Source organism: Haemaphysalis longicornis, unplaced genomic scaffold, assembly GCF_048455015.1.
Source record: "Haemaphysalis longicornis isolate Haplotype H1 unplaced genomic scaffold, Haemaphysalis longicornis Haplotype H1 scaffold_12, whole genome shotgun sequence".
In the NCBI taxonomy this organism is placed as follows: domain Eukaryota; kingdom Metazoa; phylum Arthropoda; class Arachnida; order Ixodida; family Ixodidae; genus Haemaphysalis; species Haemaphysalis longicornis.
In genome coordinates this window covers 26502494-26525675 of record NW_027526225.1, presented here as the reverse complement: position 1 = coordinate 26525675, position 23182 = coordinate 26502494, and the positions used below count along the sequence as shown (strand labels likewise).

The following is a 23182-nucleotide window of genomic DNA, read 5'->3' as shown; positions in this document are numbered from 1 at the left end:
TCCTGACAGAGCATTCTTTGTTGCGGCCTTGTGCTCTCGAACTCGATCGTTGATACAACGTCCGGTTTGTCCAATGTAGCTTTTCCCGCACGATAACGGTAGCTCGTATACAACCGCCGCGCACATGCTGCGCACTTGGTACGGTGGTTAGTTTTGCAATGGCTCGCTGTCACTGGCTGATTGACACGGCGGCACATGGCGATAATTGTGTGAGTACTGCGTCGCTTGCGCGAAAAGATAAAGAGCAACTATTTCTGCGCACTTCTGTACCTGGACCACTTGGTTAGAGGATTGTGTAAATGTACAAGGCGAAGCGTATTAAAATTTAGTTGGGAGTGTCAGCGCTTGTGCATCTTTTTTTCTTTATTTCCAAACATGTTCCGATGGAACAAACAGAAGCAGTAGCACAAACAAATGAAAGTTGAACTAAATTATCAGGTCACAATATTCGATGACACAAACAGAAGCACTAGTACAACAAAAATAAAGTTAAACTAAATTATAAAATCAAAATACCCTCTTTGAGGTATGGAGCTAGTGGCTAAAATATTTTCATCTGTGTTAGCTTTTCCAACTGTGACAACACCTCTGTTTCATCCACTTGTGCCTTTACAACTTCAATGAAGGAAACCACGGCCTCTTGGAATTAGTCCCGACCGGACGCGCATTAATGTTGGAGTAGCGGACTTCCATCCGACACTTTCTTATACTGTGCAGGCTCAGGAGCACGATTCAATCTAATGAAACACCATCTTCGCTTTGAACGGACAAATACCGAATACCATGCGCGCCGATTGGAAGTTCCTTTTTCAGCGTCCCTTGCAGCACATCCCAGAAGAAAACCCCGTCCCAAAAATCAATGAGAACATGTTCAATCGTTTCCGGATTTTGCACAACCAACAATGTTCCCCCTAAATCATAAAGACTCCCTTTTGTTGCATCCATGTCTTAACAAGGAGACTACATGTATGTACTTTTAAAGAAACCGGTTTAACCCCCCGGTGCAACTGGCATACCTGGGCCTGCAGAGTAAATGATCCTATAGAAGGGAACCGGCAACACAGCGTCAAAGAGATAACCATACAGTTTTTTCCTAGGTACTGTACTCAAACATTCCTACGAAAAACGCGCAAGTAGGAAACGAAAAGAATCAACAACTTCTTTGAAATAACCGTGGATACGTCCCGGCAAACACAATGTTGTAACTATAAATTCTGTAAATACCCTGCCTAATCTAACTTGGCAAACGGTGCGCAGAAATGGTTCTTTTACATCTGGCAAGAACGGTTCACCAACTGTCGCAAAAATAGATGCGCTAACCCTAGCTCACCATCCCGTACCTGTCGGAAGAAGTTTGTATGGTTCGTTCGCTCCCAGGATGAACTCCAGATGAATACTGCGAAAATTCTATGACACTTTTCAACAGTGGAATACCTGTCGCACGTACCGCAGTTTGCTCACCATGAAGAGGTTGCACACCGTTGCACGAGGAAAACTGGAAAAATTGGTACCTTTTCACTTTTTTGTCTTCTCTCGTAACTCCACTCATTGTCTCCGCCAGTTAGGATCACTGTCGGAAAAATGCTAAAGGGGCACGCCTAAGTACTTAACCGGCGTCGTTACCCACTTGATATTCTGAAATACCACCGGTGCTGAGTTCCAATCTCCGTGCCAAATACCCAGGCACTTGCCCCAGTTTACGACACACCCGCTTACGCAACATTACCACTTCACTTTGTTTACGACGTCCGTTACGCTCTGTTGGTGTGCGCAGAACATGGCAATATCATCCGCGTTTGCCAACAACCGAACTTCCACAGCGTGAAGTTCTAATCCACTGATAGATTTGATTCCTATTATGCTTAAGCACAGGGATTCGATGTATATGCGGAAGAGGAGCGGATACAGAGGGCAACCCTGCCTCATGAACCTCTGCACTTCTACACGCTTTCCCAACACTTTGTTTATAAGTATTCTAGTTGTACATTTGTTGCAAGCCATTTCCACGCCTTCTAGAATGACAGATCCAATGTTAATATGCTCCAGAACCATCATAAGCCCGTCATGCGACACACGATCCAAGGCTTTATCCAGATCGACTTGTAACATTGCTACACCGGTTCTCATCGCATCCCAACGCTCAAATACCCTACGAGCTTTATCAATAATCATAACAATTTATCGTCCTTTGATCGCACATGTTTTATGAGGCCCCACTACAATGGTGATAACAGTCTGTAACCGTTCAGCTAGAATTTTAATTATTATTTTATAATCGACATTAGTTATGCTCATAGGTCTGTATAATGTGACCTGACGTAGTTTGACGATGTTTTCGGTCTTAGGAATTAAAATCGTGTGGGAAGACGAAAACGACGGTGGCAGCTCACCTAACTCCAAAGCTTCTCGATATACTACAGTTAAAGCAGAAGAAGACTTGTGTTTCAAATGCTTATAAAAATGCAGCACTAAGGTCATTCGGGCCAGGTGATTTTCCCGTGTTTTAGTCGTCACTAGGTTTTTCAACGTCTCCCCGCACGGGGCACTTTCAGTAATATTGGTGACGGTATTGGCGACACGGCGGACCCAGAGTCCCCAGACTGATGCTGTAATCTACCGTGGCTAGGAGTTGTGAGGTCAAGGGCAGAAACCACCACTGGTGGCCGTTGGAGCTCAGGTCAAGCTCCGGCGGATGGGCTGACGGAGAAAGTACCCCCGTCCCCTGCTTTTAAACATGATGTATGGTTTTTTTTTTCTAAATTCCCCAAATCCAATGACCGCCCCCTAAAAGGCGCCGCTCCGAAGTATCGTTTTCACCCCTTCCGGCCATGACAATCCGACAACCTGAAAACTACCCCCACTTCTTGGTAGTCGAATCTCTTGTACAAGCCAGGCCTATCGCTTCACAGGCCATGTTCTTGATTTCGATGTTTCTGGAAAGTATTTTACGTGAATCCTATAAAGCTAAGAAATAAAGAACTGGCGAGATCTTGTTCGAAGTACACTGTCAACAGCAGGCCACAAAACTCCTGAAGCAAAACCGAATTGCCGATCTTGACATCAATGTCATGCCCCACCGCAGCCTCAACAGCTCGTATGGCGTGATCTCGGAGCCAGATCTTTCAAACGAGACAGACGCCGATTGTTAGGCGGATAAACATAAAAAGAGACGATAAGGTAGTACCCACTAGACATACCATCCTGACATTTGAACATCCGTCTTTCCAGGCCACATCAATGCTGGTTTCATAAGGTGTTCCGTCCGAGAGTACATCCCAAACCCGCGGCGCTCTTTCAAGTGCCAGCGGTTCGGGCATGGTACTAACTCATGTCGGGGCCAAGTGCGCCCAACCTGTGCCCCCTGTGCCAAGTGCGCCCAACATAACCAGGCCACAGATAATTGTAGCCCTCTTCTGGATTAACTGTCATGGCTCACACGCGGCGTTCTGCAGAAAATGCGAGAAGCTTCAACTTGAGAACAAAATAATAAACATGAAGGTCACAGAAAACATCACCTTCCCGGAGGCGCGAAACAGGTTTGCCTCTTTACCACTGGGGAGTTACGCCGACGCGGCTCGCCGGGGGTGGGGGCGGAGTGGCGTCTGGTTTCGGCGGGGACCCAGCACTCCTAGTCGGACCTGTCGGGTACCCCTTTCACATCTGATGATGAGATGGATGTGGGACCGTTCCTGTCTGCTTCGCAGCGGAAGGAGCGGGTCCATCCATCTAAACCTCCAGAGACTGTAAACAAAACCCTCCCAAGAATGCAAGCCCCGAAAGACCTTACGTAAATAGTCACACTCCTGTAGCTCTAACACACTATAAAGGTAAGAGAAAATGTTGTTGAATGGAACCGCAGTGGCCTTCTCAATAATCTTGATGATGTATACGAGATCCTGCACGCTCATCAGCCAAGTGTAATGTGTGTCCAAGAAACACATTTAAATTCTATTTACACAAATTTCTTTAATAGTTATGAGGTATCTAAAAATTATAGGGATGGCTGCACACAGGCCTCGGGTGGTGTGGCAATAATCGTCCGGAAATCAGCATGCCATCCTATCACTCTTAACACTGTCGTTGAGGTTGTAGCAATTCGCACAATAATATTTAATAGGTTGATAACGGTGTGCACCACTTACATTCCTCATAATCTTGCACTTTCGAGCTCTGACTTCGAGGCGTTGTTTGACCAGCTGGCCGAGCCATACATTCTCGGAGGCAACCTTAATGCGCACAACCCTCTTTGGGGCTCCTCAGGAACAGATTCCCGAGTTCGCCTGATAGAGAAATTGCTAAAATCTTCGGGAGCATGCCTTTTCAACAAAAAACAGCCTACATACCATAACATAGGACACAACATAAACTCATATCTTGACTTAGCAATTGATTCTGCAGTTCTCTTTCCTGTTCTAGAATGGGGTGTGGGCACTGAACCATATGGCAGTGACCACTTCCTCACCTCACTAACATATATAGGTAAAGGCCCACGTAGCCAACTTCTCAGAACAGGTTCAATGAAACAAGAGCTAACTGGAATACAATTACAGAGACATCCAAACTACACTACACAACCATAAGACACCTACATAATCAAGAAGCTTCCTAACTACTCACGGCGCACATGCTCGACGCCGCCGAAAAGTCCATTCCCATTCCCTACGAAAAATGTTTGGAAAACGTTTGCGCCGTGAGGCAAAACGAGGTAGTTGGCGCTCATTCACAGACACACGAAAACTATAGAAATGGATACGCAAACTCAAGGGACAACAAACACATAGCCTGCCTCTGGTCAGCACAACAGGGGACACACTCGAAGACCAGGTTGACACTCTCGTACAACACTTACAACACTTGTTCAGTTCAGCACTACACAAACACTTTCATAAAAGACAAACAATCGGCCGAAAAGAAGCCTTTACATGACAATGACATATCAACCACGTCTTATAACTCCGAGTTTTTGCTTCATGAACTGAGGGGTGCTCCGAGTACCTGTAAATCCTCAGCTCGAGGCCCAGACAACATCACATATATATTGAGACAGCACGTACATGCAGACACTTTTGTAACACTCCTACATCTATACAACAAAATATGGCTTTCGGGGCAGCTTCCAAAGTCTTAGAGGAAGGCCATTGTAGTGGCTTTCCTAAAAGAAGAGAAGGACCCTTCGTCCCCCTCAAGTTACCGTCCCATCGCCCTGAAAAGCTGCCTGTGCAAGCTCTTCGGGAAGATGGTAAACAGGAGACTGATGTACTTTTTTGAGTACCACCGTCTTCTTGTGAGCTTCCAGGCAGGCTTCAGAGCGGGGCGATCCACGAACGACCAACTCGTGGCACTTGAATCGTATATCAAGGAAGAATTCGTTCACAATCAGTTCTGTCTTAGTTTTTTTTACATTGCGAAGGCCTATGGCACCGCTTGCCGTTACGGCATTCTAAAGACCTCGAGTCATTTGGTGTCTCGGGTAACATGTTAAATACCCTTGTTAGTGACTTGTCGGAGAGAACATTTTGCGTGAGAGTCGGTAGTGCACTCTCAAGGGTTCACGTGCAAGAAAACGTCCGCCCTCGAAGTGGCGTGATGAGCTCCACTCTCTTCATAGTACAGATGAACTCTCCTGGAAATGTATTGCCACCTACAATCTCTTATTCCATGTATGTAGGCGACCTCCTGATACCATTTATATCATGTAAAATGTCAAACTGTGAACGTCAAGTCCAGCTTGGTGTTAACAAACATTGCAGGTGGGCTGACAAGAATGGTTTTAAACTGAATCCCGGCAAAATCTCTTGTGTTGTGTTCTTCAGGAAGCATGGAGTCCACGCAGACCCAAACATCACTATTCCTGTGAACAAGGAGCACAAGTTTTTAGGTACTTTATTCGATGACAATCTTAAATTCATTCCTCGTATCAAACAGCTCAAATGCAAATGCTTAAAACCATGAACTCCCTATGGAGCCAAAAAACAACTCATGCTGCGCCTCCAGACAGCCTTTGTAAGGTCTCGGCTTGACTACAGCAGTGTCGTATATGGGTCAGCGACAAAAACAGCCCTTAAAATGCTCGACCCAGTGCTGTATCTTGGCCTTCGCCTCTCATGCAACGCTTTCCGCACTAGCCCTATCGAAAGCCTATATGTCGAGTGTGACAAGTGGTGCCAATGGCATCAAGGGGAGTATGTTGACTTGCTGTATGCATCTAAGATCGTATCTGTCACCAACCATCTGTTTAATCCTATCATTTACGATACATCAAATTTATAATTCTTTTTAAACAGGCCATCTCTCTCCTTCGTTTCTCTCTGAGAGTTAGGAACGAGGCTTCTGCACTCAAGGTCCTACTGTCAGACACGCACAAGACACCCATTCATAACTTGATTCCACCATGTCATCTACGCCCTATAATATGCGACCTGTCATTCACACTAGTACAAAAAATAGGGTAGCCAGGAGTACAATTTTGCAGCACTTCCTGTTGCTGCAGTACAAGTACAGGTGCGCAGAATTCTTCAGCGACGCGTCGAAAACTGCTTGTGCTGTCTCTTGTGCAGCGCACGGACCAAATTTTATAGTTAGCAGAACAATAAATTTTCATAACAGTATTTACACAGCAGAAGCGTATGGCACCTTACTCGTTTCAGATCACATTGTCAAACATAACATTCCCAAGTCCGTCGTGTAAATAGGTTCCGTTGTACAGGCACTGTTATCAGGCAGGTCATTTAAAAGCTATGTGATCAATGTTCTTTCGAAGGTACTAATGACTGCATATGCCACAAATCTTCAAATAACTACAAGCTGGGTACCAGGGCACTGTGGATGCCCTGGCAATGAGGCCCCCGATGAAATGGCTGGTGCGGCTGCTCTAATGACTACAATTGGCATTACAACACTATTTTACACTGACCTAAAGACACAAATCAGACGACAGCTTCCTAACACATGGAAATTACACTGGAGTCAACAAACAGGCAACAAACTACATGTAATAAAACCACAATTGGGACGCTACACAACTGACTTACACAACAGATACACTGGTCGCCTTGGCTAGGCTGCGGATACGCCACACACATGTAACGCACTCCCACCTGCTCACTGGAACTTCGGGACCCTTGTGTACCAGGTGTGGGAAGGGCCTATCCGTAGTCCACATACTAATCATATGCAAGGCACTTGACACAACACGACACAAACATATTCCTGAATTATACAGACGACACATTCCACTGCACCCATCATACTTTTCAGCCTATGAACCAATGTTTTCTAGTCAACGTGTTCTTATGTTCTTAGGTGACGTGAAATTTCTGAAGCTCCTGTCATATCACATGTAATCATCCTGGCTCTATACACCAGCTATCTCCATTTTGTTTTGTATTGTATTTCCATGAGTTTTGGACCTTTACTTCTACTCACAGGTTTTAGTACTTACAGTCTTATCAATCATTAAATAACTTCTTCTTGGCGATCTTTGCCCCTAGTCGGCCTTGCGCAATTTTTACTGTACTTCGAGTCGACAGTGTGCTATAGTGCTCAAAAAAGCACGTTCTCTATCTATATTTTCGCTGCCTTTGTGCTCAATTTCTGTTATTTTATTACAGAGAGCGTACCTCTTTTTCGTCCTCAGTGCTCTCTTGGTGGGATGTTTGCCATCGGCCATACGATGCCTAGTACGCCGGCTCTCGTGCGACTGTCATCGCGGCATAGCCCAAGGGCCTCGAAAGCCAAGTCATAAGGGTTCGAAACTCGTGAACCGCTGGCGCTTGTCATATATCTCCCAATTCTTTAGCGCAAAGAAAACTGTAGGTACATTATTTTATTTTATTTTATTTATTGGTACCCTCAGGGTATTACGATACCGAGGGGGGTGGGTTTGAGGGGGAAAAAGCATGAAAACAGGCAGGTATTTAAAAACAATTACCAAGCTGGTTCGAGAAATGTAGAAGAAAATACCTAACACTTTTATACAGACATACAAATTTGTACACGTACATACATTTCGGGAGTAATACAGTAATTTAAATACATTTCGCCCGTGAGAAATCGCGCGTGCACAAAACAAGACTTATTCAAGTAACACTACACAATGCAGAGCGAAACAAATTGACATCGTTAATTTCTACAATGTCTCGTGGAAGGTGGTTCCAGTCATTAGACGTACGCGGGATGAATGAATCAAAGGAAGCCTTAGTAATACAACTGATGACGCCGACTTTGCGCGTGTGATCCAGACGCAATGATAAATATGATGGCGAAGTGATTAAACAATCTCGCAAAGTGCTGTGGAAAAAAACTTTATGAAAGAGGCAGAGACGTGCGATTTTGTGACGTGAACTTAGTAGTGGAAGGCCCAAATTCTTTTTCATTGTGGTTACGCTGGTTGTTCGGTGGTAGTTTGAGTTAATAAAACGTGCCGAGCTGTTCTGAACCACTTCCAGCAAATCAGTAAGAGTTTCCGTGGAAGGATCCCATATGGATGATGCGTATTCAAGTTGCGAGCGTACGATGCTTTTGTAACAATTAAGTTTTACGGAAGACGGATCTGAATGAAAGTTGCGTTTTAAATAGCCAAGCATGCGGTTAGCTTTGTTGACGATAAATTCGATGTGAACTTTCCATGATAGGTCGGATGTAACATGAATGCCTAAATATTTGTAAGATGAAACAGATTGCAGAGTGGTGCCGTTTAAGCGATATGAAAACGGGTTAGTAGCGGCACGACAGATTCGCATGGATTTGTATTTGACAATGTTTAAGGTCATCTGCCACTTACCACACCAGGAAGAGATAGCATTATTGTCATCCTGTAGCGCATGCGCATCATTAATTGTGGTTATTTCACAGCAAAGGACGCAGTCATCAGCGAATAAATGGACTGGGGAAGAAATACAGTTTGGCAAATCATTAACATAGATGAGAAAAAGTAGTGGCCCTAATACTGTGCCTTGGGGGACACCCGACAGCACAGGCCCAAATGAAGAGCTTGTATCGTTAGCCACTACAAATTGTCGGTGGTTAGTGAGACAATTTTCAATCCATTTTAGTGTATTAGTATCAAGACCCAAATTTCTTAATTGTAGTAGGAGTAATCGGTGCGAAACTTTATCGAACGCTTTCGCAAAATCTAAAAAGATGCAATCAGCAAAACAACTACGGTCAAGAATACTGTGCAGTTTATGAGTGAATAGCAGTAGTTGCGTCTCGCATGAAAAAGTCTTACAAAAACCATGTGCTGGATGAAAAAATGAATTAGATTCCAAAAACATTTGCTATCTTAGAAAAAAGTATGTGTTAAGGATCTTGCACTGAACGCTAGTGATTGATATGGGTCTATAGTTTAAAGGTGAATGTCTGTCCCCCCATCTATATGCTGCAACCCGACGTCTAAGGATTGTTGAAAAATTTTAGATAACATAATGGAACAACAATGTTTGGTACTTTTAAGTAACTTTGGATTAATACAGTCAATACCAAAAGCGGACGATGCTTTGATACTGTGAATGATTTTACAAATTCCATTAGTATCTATGAGCACAGGGTACATTGGGATATAATCGTAAGAGCGAAGTTCCGGCGTATCACAGGCTACTGTGCGTGAAAAACAACTGGAAAATGCATTGTTTAGTACACTAGCACACTCACATTCCGGTATCGGTTCACTGTTTGAATCAGTCAGGGCTATTGTTCTCTCGCGTGGGTTTATTACGCTCCAAAATTTTCTAGGGTTATTACGCAGCATGTCCGGTAAAGTGTTAGTAAGGAAGTTCGTTTTCGCGTTTTTAATTTCCGACCCGTATTCTTCAGCTGCTGTATGGTACTGTGACCGGTGGCATTCGCTGTCAGTCTTCTTTGCTAAGAGATAAAAGCGTTTTTTTCTGTTCGTTAAACGCCTGATATTGTGGTTATACCAAGGGGTCTTAGGGTTATAAGAAATTTCTCGAACGTCTACGAAGCGTTTGCTGAGGTGTGCTACTTAATTTTTGAAAAGGCTCCAATTAGACTCAACAGTGCGTTCATAAAAGCCGTATAGAAATTTACTTAAATATGCGTCTAGTTCCTGGTTTATTCTCGTAAAATCGGCGTTGCTGTAATTACTTATTATTTTAGTTCGCCTTGTCACCTTCTGTACCGATAAATTGATCAAAAAATTTAATAAAACATGGTCGCTTAATTTCGGCATATGTATAGTCTCGGATACATAGGTCAGGACAAGTTGTGAACAGTAAATCGAGTATTGTAGCAGTTGTAGCTGCTTTTCTAGTGGGCTTTAAGACCATTGGAGTTAGATTGAAGTGCTCACATAAATCGAGAAATTGTTGGTTAATGGCGAATGCTTGGCTTGAGAAAGAGATTGGTGGAAACCAATTAATTCCTGGGTAATTAAAGGGTTCAAACACGAAAACAGGAAATGAAGGATAGCGGGTGATTACAATATTTATGGCGTCATGAAGTTCAGTGACAAATGTGGCTGGGGCGTTAGGGGGCGGTAGCAGACTCCTAAAATTATTCTACGATGCGACAGTTTTACCGATACCCATACCATTTCCAAGGACGAAGATATGTTAAGAGCGAATGATTCAAGATGCGGTTTGACGGCAACTAAAACGCCACCACCTTGCCTCGCCTCCCTATCACAACAGAAAAAGTTATACGTTATGGGAGAGTCAAAAATTTCTCTATCACGATGTTTCTATGGAGCCATATTTCGGTTAGAATGATAATATCAGCTGCGCAGGAGTGAATCGGCGCGGAAATTTCAGTGCGCTTTTTGATTACGCTTCGGATATTTGTGAAAAGGACCGATGCTCGCGATAAACAGACACCCACGTACCTACTGAGGTGGAACAGGCGGCAATTGTGCTAGCCGTTTCTCAAAGTCCTACCCCAAAAGTCATCCTGTCCGATTTTCAGTCTGCGAACGACACTTTGCCTGATGGCGCATACCAGCCAAAGCTCTCAAAATTCATCTGCGCAATCCGCCCCAAATGACCGTGGAGGTCGTGTGGACACCTGCCCACAGTGGTTTAGGGGGTAACGAGGTGGCCCATACAGCAGCTCGAGATCTTACTGCCTGAGCAGGCCCTTCTGTTACTCCTAACCACGCAGCGCAATCCACTCGAGATACCCTTATTAGATACGCTGCTATCACCGCGCACTGCCGTCTCCACCGCCACAAGTACCCCTCAGCCCACTCCTCACTTTATACCACTAAAGAACGCTTGTGGCGGATCCTTCAAACTAATATTCTTCCGAGCAGCGAACACCTTTCTCGCATATACCCCCATCAGTACCCAACACCGGTTTCCCCTCCCCCCCCCCCCCCCCCCCCTTAGGAGAAGTGGACACCACCTGTCACACTATGTGGGCGTGCCTTCGAAACCCCTTATGCCTAATCCCTTCTGTTGATCAACTGGAGACTGCGTTTGGCGGCTCTGACGATGGGGTCCGGAATGCCTTGTCGGAATGTGTATCCGAAGTCACCGCTTGGCTGTGCCCAGTGGTCACCACCCGCCCCTAAATTGCATACTGCAATAAAGTTTATATCTTCTCATGCGACAAAAAGAACCAATCCTATTGAGCGTTTCAAATCACGCAATTAACACATTAACACGTGAATAGTTCGAGCAAATTGACAAGTAGCATAAACGTGGCTATAAAAACTCTCTTCGGTCTTTTTTTAACCTTACGGTAAACTGCAACGTTGGCAGCTACACCTATAGCCTCATGTGTGGTTGATGGGTGTCTCGATCCGTTATGTAATAGTGCTCAACAATATGTGACAGCCTGTCCCATCAAATTTAGTGGTTGGATTTAAATTCACGCCTTTCCGATTAGAAGTCCGCCTAAGTGCATCAAAATTCAAAATGCAAACTTTGAATAACGGTCTCCTCATTGCGGATTGTCCTCCTTGTGATTCAGTTGTGTAGTCTCCACTGCTTCATAAGTGGCAGAAGCAATGCACCTTAAAAAAACCCTGCTGTAGCAACTGGGTCCAACACTTTGACTTACGTGTGCGAAGTTGTCTTTGAAGTTTTCCTTATCCTCATCGCATCGTGCGTCCTTTTGTACGAAGATGAATATAACAGTAGTAGCCAAAAGAAGACTTGGTACGTTCGTCTTTCTGCGGAAAAGAATGTTTTGAAGCTTTGTCCATCAAATCTGGTGGCACAACAACACAATAGCAACAATAGTTAGAAATAAAGACAGTGTTTTTTGATGAATGCTGCAGGTGCAAGCACGTTTATAAAAGCGTCTCGTCTCTTTCGTGATTGTATTTTGGCGTCAGCCGCACTATTTCTTCAGGAATAAATTCACCTGTCTTTTGGTGCGCAAGAACGGCGAGATACACTCCAAAACTATGTCGTATGCATAAAATACACAATATGGTCGAGTACTCGCACAGCCTAGGCTGATGTTGTCAAACAATTTTTTTTAGAAGTGTTAACCCAGCTGGTACAAATAAATCAGAAGCGTTGCCTTATGGAATAACCCTTGAAAAAAGTATCCAGGCGCTCGCCAATCAGGATATATTACTAATTCATCCATGAATAAATTCAGCACCATATCTCGAACCCTTTCTCATCCAACATCTCTTCCTGTATAACAGCGCCAGATTCGATGGTCTCATACTTCGAGTTTCCGCACTAGAGGAAGCCCTCGGTCACTCCTCCCGCAACCATAACAAACAGGTCCGTTCCCCATCAGCAAGGGCCTGCGCTTGCAATGCCAGCGCCTTTTGTATAGGGACCGGGCGGCCGTTGTATGGCACCACCGTCGTTTGAGCGAACAGCGCCGCCCGTGGCGAACCGCTCGTCAGTGGAATGCCGGTGGCGGTCAGCTCAGCGTAGTTGTGCATGGTTTTCTGTCGTTTTTCTGCGGTGCAGCTTGCAAAGCGCACGTAACCCCACGTGCATTTTTCAGATCGGTAAATCTTGAGCGCGGATGTGACGTTTACGAGGCATGCCATGTCTGTTATTTACGCCCATACTCAGTATTTACAAATAGCAGACAACGCTCAATGCGCCAAGCTGGAAGCCAAGCTGGAAGTGAAAGTTCGTTGTTTTGTGCAATTTTTTCATGCCTGCATGTAGTTTCGCGAATCGAGGAGTATATTGCCGCTAAATGCTCCAAGAAAGCCGGTGTGTGCAACCGATCTAGGAATGCCGCGGCGCTGGCCTTTAGCAGTTGATGACGAAACGGCGTGGACGTCGTGCACAAGCGAAAGACAAAGTTGGGCTGTGTCTTCGAAGATTTACCTCAAAACAGAAATTGTGACGGACGACGCTTCCGTAACTTCATTACCTACGGCTGAAACGTGTTTAATTTCACAGAAATGCTCTTACTACAGTCATCGGGAATCGTTGATAGAATAAATACCGCATGATAGTAGAACGTTATTGCTTGTCGTGGAGAAGCATTGCTTTACAAGAATTGCAATGGTTGCTGGCTAGTTGGTAAATGGTTTTTAAAAAACCAATTCCTGCGTGGCTGAAGGACGCAAGACAGGAAGGTGGCAGAAACCTGTACTCATGCTTCACAACTGAATGCTGCGGTCGGTTTACAAGCTGCCACCTACGCTTGAAAAATCATGCCCACCTCCGTCTAACGACGATGATGGTTTATCGCAAAACTCTATCGTATGGGTTTCCTTGGTTGCCTTCTGGAGTTAAACTTTGACTAGTTAAGCGTCGAATTTGACCAGCACGCAGTTTGGTCGTTTGATCGCAGTGTCTTTGACTTTGACCATTTCTCATTCGATTTCGCACGAAGAAAGCTTTGTGTTCAACCATCATAATCAATAGACGGAGGGCTAGATGATTTTGCTATTTAATTTTGAACTTCCATGCCCCCTCTCGAAATCTACACTTTTTCCAGCGTGTTGGAAATGTGTCTGTGGTGGAGGACTCGGGATCATGCACTCATATTTGAGGCAACTAATCGCGCGTTTTTGGTGTCTTCACTAGGCATTACACAATTTTTTATGTACTCTGTAAAGAATACTTAAGCATTGAAAAACACCGGCTGACGTTAACACTGCCACATTTTTTAACTATTGGTGCAAGTCTTTATTCTACGCAGGAGGTAAAACGGAAAGAGGAGGAGGGATGGTTTGTAGCTTGGGCTGTTGAGTTGGTGAATAACTTTGGCTCTTGATAAAATGACCACCACAAACGTGGGATTTCCACTTCGGCTTTCAGGCTCCCATGCTGCCACAGTGCCGCTCACTACAACCGAAGGTACAACGCTCACGGTTACAGAAAGTGTAAACTACCGCAGCATTTCTACGGCTACACGGTAATCCATCTCGTACGCAGGTGTCTTTCTATTTATAGCACACGTATCGAGGTATCCCAGCGCTAAGGCTGGCGTGGAAACCGTAGTCATTGAAACCAGTGAAGATAATTTAAAGTGGTAGAAATGAATTCTTACATTGCTTATAGTTTTATTCCTATTCAGATCGCGCGGAGCCAGGCGCAGAGCTCTGCAAAAAGCGCTCGTGTCAATGTAGCCCTTCCCCAACCTTACAAGCACCCAATAAGTTTGCGTAGCCGTTAGTGCATTTAAGAAGAAAATAATACTAATAATAGTAGTTTTATTCGTACTCAGAACGGGTGGAGCCAAGCGCAGATCGCTGCAAAAAGCGCTCATGCCATTGCAGCCGATACCCAACTTTCGAAGCGTCCGACAAGTTTACGTAGTCAATACTGCATCTAAGAACCCAACACATCTGCCTAGACTTCGTTTCATCTCACATGTCTGCTCACAACGCCACCAAAACATACAAAGCACCGAAGAAAACACGACAAAAGCAACGGGAGGCTGTGTAGTCCAATGCACCGGCTCATTCATCTGACGAGGGGAGCGCCGAGTGGTGGCGCCACCCGTCCAGCTGCCCGGTCCCTATATCGAACTACGGACCAAGGGGAACCTTTAATAAACTGGCAATGAAACTGGCGCGGCCTCCGCAAGAAACTTATCTCCCTAAGAGCGTATATTAAAGGGGCCCTGAAAGGCGTTTTGAGCACACTAAATGAAGTAGCGCAATTGTTAGATTGGGTCGTCAACGTCATCTGTGCCAAGTATTACTCTCTTACGCGCAGCGGAAAGCTCACACTTTTGTTGCAAAGCTTGTCGCTTTTTTCTCACCCTTTCCTTTGTGTTTTTGGACACCGCCATTTTCACATGTCTACATCATCGATTCCCAGACGTTCGTCATGAGCTAGACATTTTGCTATTGGGCGGCTTTTTCACGCACTTCCGGCAAAGAGATGAGTCGTCTGCTCAGCGTCGGCTCGCTGGCTGATCTGCCAGAGAAGTGCCGGAGTGCTTGGACATGTTACGGCAAACGAAACAAGTCTAAACAAACGCTTAACCGTTTGTATTCATTGCAACACGGCCATAACACGACATGGATATCCTCTTACCGGAGTACGTTTCATAAAGAAAGCGTTGAAGCCCCGTGACACTTCTTTCGTGCAATCGCAGAGAACACCCTGAGCCGCATGCCCGGGTTTGACGAATACATTTTATCCAACTTCAAAACAATCCAGAGATGCGTTTCGAACGCACACAACGTCACAACATGCGTTGCAAGTCTGAACCGCGATTGACAGACGATGGATTGCCTCCTCCTGCCCATCGCAAATTCGGCACTCACCTCGCAGGCGGTTTGCGGGACGAACAGCAAGTCACTTAACTCTGGCGCACAAGCCGAGATGGCTTTTAGCCACGCACACTGAACATACCCCATGCGAGGTTGAGTCGTACGCCGCTCGAGAAAGATAATCCAGACTATGGGAAGCCCTATCCACCCGCAGAAGCACAACGTCGCATTTCATCGCGAAACACAGGCGTCCACAACACACACACCATCGCATCCTGTAATGCCATACGCATGTCGCAGTTCTCAATGGAAGTGAGTGGTACGCCTGCAGTGCCCACATGTCGCGAGGTGGGGCCCCGAGCTGAACCGGGATCACGCAACCGTAACTGACTTCTGGAGCGGTTTTTGCCTTGTTGCCAAGGCAACCGATGTTTAAGATGGTCAAAGAAATGGCGCTCGCTCCAGCGCTAGAAAGCTCAGAGCCACGCCGGAGCATGTTTTGTCAACGTTGCCGCTCTCCACCACGCGTCGCCCCAAGCTGAACTGGTCACATGATTGAAGCGTTTTGTGAACGGGTTCTGTATAGGTTTAAAATGTCTTTTTCACATGTCGCCGCCAGGAATTACCACCGCCGCAAAATAAGACCCGGCACCACCGGGGCCACATCATGATACGGCGCGTTTTGGATAAACAGTGCTCGGTGCATGAAAGGGGCGGAGCGCAGGATCCTTGCCGAGCGGCTGCGAGTTCACCGCCGATAAAAAGTCACGTGCCGCCGATAGCAACTGCAGCAACGTACACTGCGAAAGGGCAACGCCAGGCCGCCGCACATATGCGGCCAGATTTTTCGTTCGCTTTTCCAGCCTTGAGCGGAGTGCGGGATTCATGGTCTCAACAAAGCTTGCCCGTAGCAGACGGCAGTCTGAGAAGCGCCATAGTGGAAGTACGTCACCGCTGAGAAGCGCAGCATCATGGGAGGGAAGGCTCGCGCGCCGTCAACAGTGAAAGGAGGAGGAAACGCGGCGCGACGATAATGCGTGGTTTTTTATTTACGATTTCTCAGGTAATACTCATCGCTTTAACAAAATTCTTGAGGGAGGAGACTGCTAATACATTGCTTTATTTGGTTACATGTACATCCATGTATCGGCGGAAGGTATTTCAGGACCCCTTTAAAGCTCAAGATAAACCTCCCGAAATCATTCTACAGGAAGCCAGCCTTTCACGCCCCAACTATATCGTGATTCAACACGTACCACACCAGTGACCTTTAAAACCCGCAATTCCTTAATCTAGACCACACTTCCGCATTCCCTAATCCCTTAATCCCTTATAACCCGTAATCTGTAATTCCATAACCCCCCAATTTTCTTACTCAAGCAGCCTCGCAAAAACCCACTTTCACTCACCCGCTGCACTTGGAGTTATTAACGAATATTACCATCCTCTGCACCTAATGCGAATACTTTAACGATTTTCTTTATATTTGGCTCAACTTTAATGTCGCTCAGCTGATAACACAACGTACACGTGTCACCCCGGAAGCCGCCGACATACTTTACCTAATCTTAGCGACGGATCCTGACAGCGTGTATTCAATAAATTATGTCAATCAAATAAATGACCAAAAATTTGTTAGCGCAAATTTTACTTTCGTGCTCCCATACGTCAAGCCTGCAGTAAGACAATTACACTACAGGACAAGTGTAACTACGTGTCCAGAATTCCTGAATTTCACGCCTTTCTTGCGGCATTTCGAGATGGTTTTTAGGAGCCACCTTACTGATGAAAACTGGAGAGTTATTTCAGAAGGCCCGAGACAGCCCACTCCCGAGTTTCTGGCTGCTCGAGTTAACAAAGTAGTGATATTAGAGCATCGGATAAGCTCCAGCGAAACCAGTGCAATCATGCGGGCGCGCTTCGCATTATCAGCGGGCCCAGTTGTGGCCGCTCACGTTGAAAAAGCACGGCGTGTGCAAACATCTGCGTGCAGCGCCACGTAGAATTTAGTTGCAGGCCCCTATTCTCAACTGGATAAATTCACAGTGAATTCGCCATGTTTTTACGTTAGCACAACATAAACAATTAGTGAAGTGATACACGTAAAGCTATGGCTTTATGCAGTGTAATTTGAGGCGTCACTTATAAAGATAAAACCAAGATATCAAATTGACACGTAAAAGATATAAGAACACTTGGCATGTATTATAAACATTAGCACGGCAGCTGAGGCTACCAAGGGAAAGACATTTCTTCAGGTTGAAATTGGCGTGAACACCACAAAGCGATCAAGTAACGTTGATCCAGAAGCGAGCGAACGGTGGATGTTAAGCTAAAGAACATCACACGTTCTTTTTTTTCCGTATCTATTTATTTCTTTCAACCACTTTTAGTAACATAGTCGAGCTATCTGCTTAAATGAAAGCGTTGTTGCCTTATCCCCTTCCCGGCCGGCACCACCGCCACGCTATCGCCTGCTGTTACAAGTTTATCGCATGATCACAGAAACGGACGGCCGTGGCTATCGGTTGTATGCTCGACTCCTACCGATGTATGCTCGGCTTGTGAGCTCAACTTCAATCAGCGCAGAAACAAATAAAACACTCAGTTTTCTGTGTTATTTTTCTCTTGAGTTCGATCATGTGACCACCATATAACTAGGAGGAGTGTGGACAAATGCCATACACGGGATTCGCTTCGTCATGTACTATTCGGCTTGTACTATCTTCTGATGTTGCTGTTACGCCAAACAAGTCACTTTTATTTCATTGGCACACATAAAAACAAAATACAGCACGTTATTTGTATGCTCCGGGATCGCTGACTTGGAAGCAGTCAAAACTATTATTTATTTTGGTAGAAAACAGCTTTAAAACAGCTGCGCCTGTTTCAAATTCACGGGGATTTCCCAGCGCCGAAGGTCAGTGAAATTTTTACCATACATCACGGTGACAACAGCCGCCATTTTAAGGCTTTTACGTAACCTCACTTCAAGTTTACGGAGGCTGAAGTCGCTAGACTGACATAAACGCTCCCGCCAACTATTTAAATTACGCCACGTGTTCTCACCCAGTCACAAAGGAAGCGTCACAAGCAATCCGCATTGTTTCCATTAGCAAAGACAGCCCTACGTTGTCATGTCTGCTGTATTTATTCTAGTTTTTCACTGCTGGCCAAGACTTTTGCGCTTTCGATCAGTAAGGAGAAATAAAGCAAACTTTAGCACTGGTGCCAGTAAATGTCATGAAACGTCAAAATGACGACAGCGCACACAACCGAAAGCACGGGACCAAAATTTAGAGCCAATTAGAAAGGACTGCCGCAAAGTCACAGTTCACGGTCTGCTCTCGGCTCGGGGCGGCTCCAATTTTTTCGGCGTTCAGCGGTGAAATTTTTTCCTTTATTTCACGGCGGCAGCACCGCCATTTTCAAGCTCTTATGTAATATCACGGCACTTTTATGAAGGCTGAAGTTGCCAATGTGTAACGTTATCGCTCCCGCAGCGGTTTAAATTCTGCCACGCCTTATCAGCAAATCACAGAGAGAGCGTGACATACAAGCCTTATTGTTGTTGAATAGAAAAGACAGGCGTTCCTTGTCATGTCCGCTGCATTTATTCTAGTTTTTCATTGCCGTCCAAGACTAATGCGCTTTCAATAAAGAGAAATAAGGCACACTCTAGGACGTCATGAAACGTCAAAATGACACAAACACACACAACCACTTTGTCAACCAGAAGCACGTGTCCAAAACTGCAAGCCAATCAGAAAAGACTTCCGGAAAATTCACAGTTCACTGTGAATTTGTGAATCGAGACTAGGGCACCTGTTCTTCAACTGAATTGTGTTTGCTACTCGATTTGAGGGTAGATCCAGTGCAGGTCAGCCCAAACCCAAAACAAGTAAGCGAAGGGGTTCACTGTAGCGAAAGGAACGCGCCCTTCTCCCGACTCTGGCAAATGTGGGATGCTTTGTTTACGTGCGGACGGCGGGCGTAGTATCAGAATTCCCCTCAATTCAACGTGTCACGGGCATGATGTTTGAACATTGAGGAGTGCGTCTTCGACCTTGAAGTCGGGTCATCGGTCATCGATTGAGTTTTAGTGTGTATGAAGACGGCTGCCATGGGAAAATCTTGTCGTCTTCGCCACTGCTATCGTTCGGCTTGGAGCGAACTCTTCGTTCGGACCGAACATCCTCGCGACTCTGACAGCATTTGAATGACGATGGCCTCGGGACTTCATTCATTCTTTGCTGATGAGTTTTGTTGCTGGAGCATCAAATTCGAGTGACTTCGTTGCTTCCACGATACCCCACCGGCTACGTCACCACCATGGTTGGGTGGGGCTTCGGTCGCTAAGCCGCGACCATGGATGGGCTGGGTGTGTTTGATTGACACGAAAACTCGGAGTAAATTCGGGGCTCATATTGCACGACTGTGTTGAACTCGTGAGCTCGTTATGGCGGCTCCTGTGGCGTGGTTCAGTGTACACGGTCGCGCCGTAGCAAGCATATATCTATCCCAACAGATCTCTTGCTTTAGCGGAGGCGGAGGATAAATTTCGAGCTTATTTTCGTCTCTCAAAATGTATAGACCGTTTGAGAAAATGCGGGCCACACTGAACATTCAGCGGCGGCAACACTGGTGGTTAACCCGATGACGCCATGATAAAGGAAGCATCGCACGTGAACGTCGTTGCGGTTACGCGTTGTGGCCCATCGCTTCACCATCTGGAGACCCATAAAAAGTTTTTTAGTTATTTTCCGTACGCTGCTCGTCTCTTGCAGCACTAGCTAGTGCACTTGCAGCCCGTGCAATGCTGCATACTTCTTTGTAAGCGGTACGTGCAATGACGCTGGGAGAAAGGTACGTACTGAGCGCACCTTTGGCGTCTCCTGTTTTGATTTGGCAATCTCCAGGGAAATGCGTCTTTTTTATACACCATCTTGGAAGCTGCGTTTCACGTGCCGGTCAGGACTCCCATCTTAGCGTTGAACGTTTAGGCTGCAGAGTTGTTTCGGCGCTGGCGAATTCGAGACTGCATTCGCGCTTCGCTGTGCCCGCAATGATTGAGTAGTAGTAGTATTAGACACTTTACTTTGAGCTGGAAACGACGGTGTCTTAAGACGCCGGACGGGGCGGTTCTCTTGTCTCGGGACTCGCATGCGTCCAGCAACTCCTGGCCCCTGGCCGCCAGTGCAAGCTGGCTCGGCAGGGTGGGCCTCGGCATCTGTGAACCACGAACACGCTCGTCTTTCTCTTTTGTTTTTCAGAACTGTTTTGTGGTAGATCTTGACGTGCGGATCATCACCGCCAAAGTTTTAACACGAACACTAAGACAGCAGAGTTTTCGTTGGAGCAGCCAAAAATTCGAACCTGAAGGCATGTTTCGCTCTCCTTGTTTTGACATCTTAGCGGCAGTGGTTCGGGAGTGCGTCTAGGACTTTATTTTTGTTTTTTACTCTATGCGAATTCCCTTCGCTTGCGGCGTTAACGGTGCATATCGTGCAGCCACCGCGCAGTCCTCGAACTGAATTAGGATCCAGCTTTTGCATAAATCTCGATGTAAGGGCGAACCCCCTGATGCAATGCACGATCTGTACTGCTTATGTGATACAGATGTAAAATACGTCACCTGTTTATACCTTGCAAAACTTTTTTGCGTGTTTCCTATCAAGTGTTCCCAGTCGACATATACAGACGAACAAAGATGGAAAGCAGCAATCGATAGAGGTGAGGGACAATATTTTACTGGATGCAAGGCACCAAACATTTGTTCAGAACATTGTGTGGAGGCAAGAGAAGTGTCTTTATGTATGCTTTCATTCATTCCGGAAATTGTTTAGAAAGTTTGAACAGTCGCAACATAAGCGCTCATCTAAGAACAGGCCCCTCATAGTCCGTTCAGAGAGGCCAGCCGCCACTACGGCGGGGCAAGGCCGCATCGAATAACACAATTAGAACTCGACGGCTAAGCGAGTAAACAGCGGTACGGCTCTTCGATCTTAGTTACAAATCCTGCCTTAATTTTCTACTGATCGTCACCCCAGACGATGGTATTTCACGCTGAAATTGTAGGATCACGTAGGGTCTGTCAGACGACTACCTCGTCGAATAAAAGTCCTGCACATGCTTCTCTTTGAACCAAAAAAGAGCAGCAAGGGTATTTTCCCACCCATTCATTGAAAAAAACAAATTTAAGAGACGCGCATACCATTAGTACGCCACGGCGGGCGTTAGCTGCTCTGAGTTAGCTGCCTTTTCGCTGTTTTCGCTTCATTTAGGATGACGGTGCACAGAATTGCCGGAATAGCTTAATGCTCCTCCGCTAGCGCTCGAGCCTTTTTGCAATTGTGCATTGGCAGTGCAGTCATCTGGGGACCGACCCCTTTGCGATGACTTTGAGGGGGCTTTCGCTCCATGACCGCCTAGGAGCAAGTTTTATGAGCAATACGGTTTTATGTGCAGGCGCCTTCCACGGAAGCGTTGATAGCAACCGCCTCTACGGCTGCCACCAGTCAACTGTCGGCCGGTATGTGCGCAGTAAGATTAGTGCTGACATGTTTTTCATCTTTTTAAAACGAAAGTGCTCCATGCTGAGGTCCTCCAAGATCTCATTGACGTCATATCCGTCACGGAAATGACATCGCCAGAAAAACTTCGATTGACGCGGCTGCGCCGGGTTTCCAGACTGGCCTGGGACTGGGACTGGAAAGGACTTTATTGAAACAATTCCTGCAGTAGGCAGGAGCCGGGTTACGGCTCCGCTTCGACGTGGGCTGGCGTCGCGCCTTCTTCTGCGACCCTACTCGTCACGAGCCCGTTTTATGGAGCCCGTGTCTTTCGAGCGCGGCGAAGATTTGCTCGATGGCCCATGACTGGTCGGTCTTGCTTGTAGATTCGATGGCTCTCTTTCACCGCAACGGGACGTACGAAATGCGCTCCCAACTGTGCTATGAACAGACACGTAAGTAGGACGACGTATGCGCCTTATATCCTAACTTACAGATGGTGCTGCCATCCAGTGAGGCCAGGCGAAGTAGTGCATCATGACGCTATTGAGTACCAACAGTAGACGCCTCGATGCCAGCGCCTACGTGCACAGAGGACGCGCAGCGAAGCAGCGGCGGAGCTTGTAAGGCAATGACGCCGACTTGCAAATATCGCGGTTGTGACACGGTCCGCGGCTCTTTTCGCTGCAGCGGACCATGTGTTCGCCAAACGATTCGCTGGCAACCCGTTTGGTTTCCTTCGCATGGATGGTTTGCGAGCGCCTGTGGTTTCAGTCGGATTTAGGCAGTACTCCGGCTCTTTCAATCCAGCGTCTAACGTTGATGTGTACAACGGTGCCATACAGGCGAAACATAAATAGCGATGTGCAAGTTCATATCGATGCACAATAAACATTCAACTGTTCCTGTGAAGGCCCATTTCACTTTCGTGTTTTACCGGCTCGTATAGAAGAGAGATCAACCCCATTTTTTAGTTGGCTCGTCGGACATGGCTACAGCAGGATCTACCATGCGTCAGTCTTTCTTCAGCCGGAGCGTGTCGTCCGGTTATCGTCCG

At 46.1% G+C, this 23182-nt stretch overlaps 1 long non-coding RNA gene across 1 annotated transcript in view; it reads right to left on the bottom strand.

Moving 5' to 3' along the window:
• Window positions 1–23182, bottom strand: part of LOC144161899 (uncharacterized) — a 64255-nt gene that overhangs the window by 22750 nt on the left and 18323 nt on the right. Inside the window, exon 2 of the long non-coding RNA XR_013320523.1 lies at window positions 12019–12130. This is a non-coding gene — a long non-coding RNA (uncharacterized LOC144161899). The remainder of the gene's footprint in view (window positions 1–12018; window positions 12131–23182) is intronic.